The sequence below is a fragment of the Echiichthys vipera genome, assembly GCF_963691815.1.
Source record: "Echiichthys vipera genome assembly, chromosome: X".
Lineage (NCBI taxonomy): Eukaryota > Metazoa > Chordata > Actinopteri > Perciformes > Trachinidae > Echiichthys > Echiichthys vipera.
This window is the reverse complement of record NC_139825.1, coordinates 2,882,309-2,888,426: the sequence shown is the minus strand read 5'-3', so window position 1 is coordinate 2,888,426 and position 6,118 is coordinate 2,882,309. Positions and strand designations below refer to the sequence as shown.

The 6,118-nt window shown below is 39.8% G+C and overlaps 2 long non-coding RNA genes across 2 annotated transcripts; one reads left to right on the top strand and one right to left on the bottom strand.

The window, feature by feature from the left end:
- Positions 1-1,966: 1,966 nt before the first annotated feature.
- Positions 1,967-3,084, top strand: LOC310965049. Its single transcript, XR_014593772.1, has 3 exons — positions 1,967-2,035; positions 2,487-2,524; positions 2,802-3,084. It is a non-coding gene; the product is annotated as an uncharacterized lncRNA (long non-coding RNA).
- A 904-nt stretch (positions 3,085-3,988) lies between these two features.
- LOC310965048 lies at positions 3,989-5,156 on the bottom strand. Its single transcript, XR_014593771.1, has 3 exons — positions 5,037-5,156; positions 4,548-4,585; positions 3,989-4,271 (listed from the first exon to the last, which is right to left on the bottom strand). It is a non-coding gene; the product is annotated as an uncharacterized lncRNA (long non-coding RNA).
- Between the last annotated feature and the right edge of the window lie 962 nt (positions 5,157-6,118).

Here is a 6,118-nt window from a genome sequence, read left to right as displayed (position 1 = left end):
GAGAGTCAAAAACTAGCGGAGACATTTAAACACGGTATAGATATTGGATATAAAAATGTTACCGAGGACGCTGGGTTTCAACCGACTTGCTACCAGCGTTTTATTGACAAAAGGCCTTCTATTTTGCTGAGAAATGGGCCATATGGTTGGCTGAAGTTCAAGACGCACACAGGGGCGAGTCTTCTGACGATGACTGACTCTCCGCGAAAAAAACTTTGATCCAAGAGAGACCTGCCAATAGTTTCTGCTGGCCCTGTGCTCCCTGCCCTGTACATAATTTGTTAGAAGAAGGACAAGACCATCAATGTGGGAGGCAAATGCCAGAAGGACCATCTGTCACAGGCTGAAATGTTAACAGCAGGTAAACTAATACACACACACAGTTCACATAGCATTTACATGAACATACAAACCATTTAATATCCTTTATTTTAGGTCAGTCGATGAAAGCTGCCAGGGCACCACAAGACAGCAGCATTCTTTTGCATATTCAAGACAAGGCCTGTGTGGCCATGGAGGTGCGGTACCGCAAGTCCTGTTACAGAAAGTACACCAGGTTCCTGACAAAGACTACTGCAAAAGTTACTGGGACATCAGAGAAAGACGTGTGAGTTATGATTTTGCATTATCAACTAATTATTTGTAATTTGCGAGGATTTTAATTCTTTCATATTCTAGAATATTCTAGAATATTTGTGAAAATAATATCCAATATATGAATATTTCACTTTTTGAATGGACTTTTCCATGATATACATTTTTTTAGATGCACTTGTATAGGCTGTAAAGTGTCTGTTGTATGTAGATACAATCTTGACTGCACACCTCTTGAAACATATTAAGTGTGTGTGTGTGTGTGTGTGTGTGTGTGTGTGTGTGTGTGTGCGTGTGTGTTTGTGTTTTCTTTTTAGATATGAACAAACTTATGATGCCAGCTACAAAAAATTCTGCGAGAGGATCATCCGTCAAAGCATAATTGTAAATCAAGAGGTGCTGAAAATGAACCAGCTACAAAGAATGTTTTTAAATATCGAGAAAGAACATGAAGGTCATGATGATTCTAACTACAGGTAATTGAACAACCACAACCTTCTTTGGCAGCCATGAAAGTTTTTTATGATTAAATAATAATAAATCATTCACAAAAAGGCTTTGATAGCATATTTATACTAAATTTGTTTGTTTGGTACGAAAATATATACACCCTTGTGCTTTTCTTTTCCTGTTTTCCTATGTTGTCAATTGTAGAGAAGGTTGACCCTGGACTTTCCCAAGCTGGTATTTCACTGCCCCGGCAAGCGCAACATCTGTGAACTGGTTTTTGTTGAGACAGTGTCTGCAGATACGCTGATAGATAGGTTTCCTCATCCATCAGACACACAAACGACAGAGTCGACTGAGGTAAGCCAAGCTGAAAGTGACAGTAAACACATGGCAAGAACATGTCTGCAAACTACTGAGGACACAAGTACACTTTATAGTGCAGCTCTGATATTGAAGCGGCTACTGTGTGACTCTCCCGGTATGACGTGCCCGTGGCCACCCACATCAGATGATTTAAATGTGTCCGAAGCCAAATCTATTGTGCCACTTGAACTGTACAATGTAATTACTTGGATTATAGGTGCAACAGAGGAACCAACATTAGCCTGTTATGTTGATATTCCAGGGCCCAGTATTTCAAACGTGATCTGACAGGATTATCCTGGTCGGATTGGATTAAATCTAGATCTGATCTGAAAACTGGGTATTTCAACACAGATCAGGAGAATCCTGATCCAGGGCCCAGTATTTCAAAATTTGTAATCTGGATCAGAATAATCCGGATAATGAAATCCTCCTTTTCTCAGTCATGGATCACGGTGATCCTGCTGACTTTATCTGAGTATTTCAAAACACAGGCAGGGTGGATCACCGTGATCCCTACCTGGCCGGATACGGATTTCCCAATCTCAAGTCTCCGCCTCCGGGATCTGAAACATGGTGGACTACTTCATGAAAGGAGTAGCAGAGAGCCGACTTTCACGTCAAAAGTGTAAGTTAACCGTCGTCTATTGTGTAGCGGTTTTAATACCATACGAACGGCAACCAACACATCATGCAAGCCAACTATTTGAATTGTCACCTTATTAAAAGCAGGCCGTGGCGATCTCTAATTGAGACGCGGCCGTGCTAACGGGAGCTAACGCGGCTCCATTGACTTGTGTGTTAAGCAGCTAGCGGGCTATCATTAGCGGCTATCATTAGCGTCACGTCATTTGCAACACGGCAGATTTACAGTATAAGCAGGCTGCGTTGTGTACAGACCTGCTCAGTGCTTAGAAAACACAACGCAACACAGTTTGAGTATTAACTACAAGGTTTGTTCAGAAGGTTCAGAATGCTACAGTAGCCTAATGCTGGTGATGATATCATGTTTTTGTGTAGGCTACATAAACACAATTTGGGATTGTGGATTAAGATACTCATACACCTTCTACCTTCAGAGTCCACTCACAGCCATGGACCACTCAGCTACAACAGGGTGAGTGCTGGAAATCCTTGAAAATGCTTTAATTGTATTGATACATTTAAGACTTTCAAGTAATTGGAGTTTGAATAAAGTGCTTGAAACTGCTTAAATTTGTAATGGCATTACTTTCATGGTATTGGTCAGTGACACAATTAGAAACATTTCTTCTTCCTAATTCCTCTCCAACATTGGTGAGAGCTTGTTTTTTTTTTGCATTTCACTACACTGTTTTTAAACCTTGGTTTTAGCTTTGCATGTGACCAATAAACTTATCTATCTACCACATCAGGCACGGGGGCGAGAGCCAGAGCCAGCGCCAGCGCCAGAGCGACGGCGACGGAAGAGGCATGCCGGGGATGAGGAAGCCTATGAGAGGCTCCTCAAAATGGAGACCGAAAGGGCAGTCAAACAGACTGAACTGGCCAAACGGCAAATTAAGCTGACGCTGCTTCAGCAAAAAGAGACAGAATTAACAATCAAGCTGTTAGAGAAACAGCTTGACATTTGAAATAGCATGGTCCTTAGTGGTCACATTATTTTTTGTTGGAATAAAACTTTGTTTGGACCCTGCATTCCTTTGTCTTTCTCTGTTTTGGTACATGCAAGTTACAATGTTTGGTGAACTAGAATTTGAGAAATAATTGTAATTTTATTTACAGCAGTTTTACAGTGTGGTCAAAAATTTTACTATGCTTTACATTTTTTGATATTACTTAAATTACTTGTTAGAAGTACAACACTAACACTTAAGTGTAACAAACATCTTGAGTAACAATATCTAGGAGAAGTATGCGCTGAGAGTTTGTCAATCCAAGTCAAATCCACCTCTGAGGTGGGATTCAAATGATCCTGAAATTTTGGTATCAAGTTGATCCAGATATCTGACTTAACTTTTGAAATACCCAAATCAGCCTTTTATCTGGATTCAGGGGAGGATTGGATTACCAGAGCTGAAACCCTGATCTTCAGGATCAGGATTCTCCTGATCTGTGTTGAAATACCCAGTTTTCAGATCAGATCTAGATTTAATCCAATCCGACCAGGATAATCCTGTCAGATCACGTTTGAAATACTGGGCCCTGAAGATCAGGGTTTCAGCTCTGGTAATCCAATCCTCCCCTGAATCCAGATAAAAGGCTGATTTGGGTATTTCAAAAGTTAAGTCAGATATCTGGATCAACTTGATACCAAAATTTCAGGATCATTTGAATCCCACCTCAGAGGTGGATTTGACTTGGATTGACAAACTCTCAGCGCATACTTCTCCTAGATATTGTTACTCAAGATGTTTGTTACACTTAAGTGTTAGTGTTGTACTTCTAACAAGTAATTTAAGTAATATCAAAAAATGTAAAGCATAGTAAAATTTTTGACCACACTGTAAAACTGCTGTAAATAAAATTACAATTATTTCTCAAATTCTAGTTCACCAAACATTGTAACTTGCATGTACCAAAACAGAGAAAGACAAAGGAATGCAGGGTCCAAACAAAGTTTTATTCCAACAAAAAATAATGTGACCACTAAGGACCATGCTATTTCAAATGTCAAGCTGTTTCTCTAACAGCTTGATTGTTAATTCTGTCTCTTTTTGCTGAAGCAGCGTCAGCTTAATTTGCCGTTTGGCCAGTTCAGTCTGTTTGACTGCCCTTTCGGTCTCCATTTTGAGGAGCCTCTCATAGGCTTCCTCATCCCCGGCATGCCTCTTCCGTCGCCGTCGCTCTGGCGCTGGCGCTGGCTCTGGCTCTCGCCCCCGTGCCTGATGTGGTAGATAGATAAGTTTATTGGTCACATGCAAAGCTAAAACCAAGGTTTAAAAACAGTGTAGTGAAATGCAAAAAAAAACAAGCTCTCACCAATGTTGGAGAGGAATTAGGAAGAAGAAATGTTTCTAATTGTGTCACTGACCAATACCATGAAAGTAATGCCATTACAAATTTAAGCAGTTTCAAGCACTTTATTCAAACTCCAATTACTTGAAAGTCTTAAATGTATCAATACAATTAAAGCATTTTCAAGGATTTCCAGCACTCACCCTGTTGTAGCTGAGTGGTCCATGGCTGTGAGTGGACTCTGAAGGTAGAAGGTGTATGAGTATCTTAATCCACAATCCCAAATTGTGTTTATGTAGCCTACACAAAAACATGATATCATCACCAGCATTAGGCTACTGTAGCATTCTGAACCTTCTGAACAAACCTTGTAGTTAATACTCAAACTGTGTTGCGTTGTGTTTTCTAAGCACTGAGCAGGTCTGTACACAACGCAGCCTGCTTATACTGTAAATCTGCCGTGTTGCAAATGACGTGACGCTAATGATAGCCGCTAATGATAGCCCGCTAGCTGCTTAACACACAAGTCAATGGAGCCGCGTTAGCTCCCGTTAGCACGGCCGCGTCTCAATTAGAGATCGCCACGGCCTGCTTTTAATAAGGTGACAATTCAAATAGTTGGCTTGCATGATGTGTTGGTTGCCGTTCGTATGGTATTAAAACCGCTACACAATAGACGACGGTTAACTTACACTTTTGACGTGAAAGTCGGCTCTCTGCTACTCCTTTCATGAAGTAGTCCACCATGTTTCAGATCCCGGAGGCGGAGACTTGAGATTGGGAAATCCGTATCCGGCCAGGTAGGGATCACAGTGATCCACCCTGCCTGTGTTTTGAAATACTCAGATAAAGTCAGTCGGAAACATTGATTAATGAAGACAAAGGCACAGATTTTTTCCTGAATGGATATAAGCTTATTTGTGTTAACAGGAGAAACGAAGGTGGAGGAGGAGTGGCCCAGTCCATTGACAATAAGATCAAGTATGAGACTGAACAAAATAGGTCTAAAGCTGACAATTGAAATTTGTGTGACAAAAGGTAAAAATATAGTAGGGCAAGGCAAGGCAAGTTTATTTGTATAGCACTGTAGGACCTCCATGAGGAAGTGCTGTTTAAGGAGTTTTTGTGTCTGGTTGTCTGCTCAGCGTCGCAGGAAGACAACTGTAGATAAGACATTTGTATGCTTGTTTCGATAAGAGATAAGGTGTGGTTTACAACCTCGGACCCTCTTTTAACCTAAATCAACGTCAAATCAGACCGCACATCGAACTGGAGGAGCTGTCTCTTGGAGGCAGATGGACTTTCATTAATAAAATCTAAGCAACAGAACTTTGTGTAGATGTTTGGAAAAACAGTTAAAGTTGGATGTTTCATCATGTTTATGTGGTTTCAGAAGTGCTAAGTCTCTGTCTAATTCCTGAAATAATTTGTGTTTTAATAATAGGCCTGTCACTATATCCAGGAGTGTGTGATGATGTGTAGTATCTGTATCTGTTAAAACTGTATGCCAGATATCATTATCATAACTATAGTTTCTTATTTATTCATTAGTTTAATTTATTATTAACATTATTATTATTCAGTTATTATTATGATTATTATTCCTCTTAATAATAACCACGATAATGACATTGTTATTATACAATATCATGACTACTTTAATTACTACTATGACTGTGAGAATGATTATTGTTACTCACATTTGCTGATAATATTTATCAATATCATTAGTGCGAACATGCTTTTGACTGAACATTAGGATTATAAATATTAT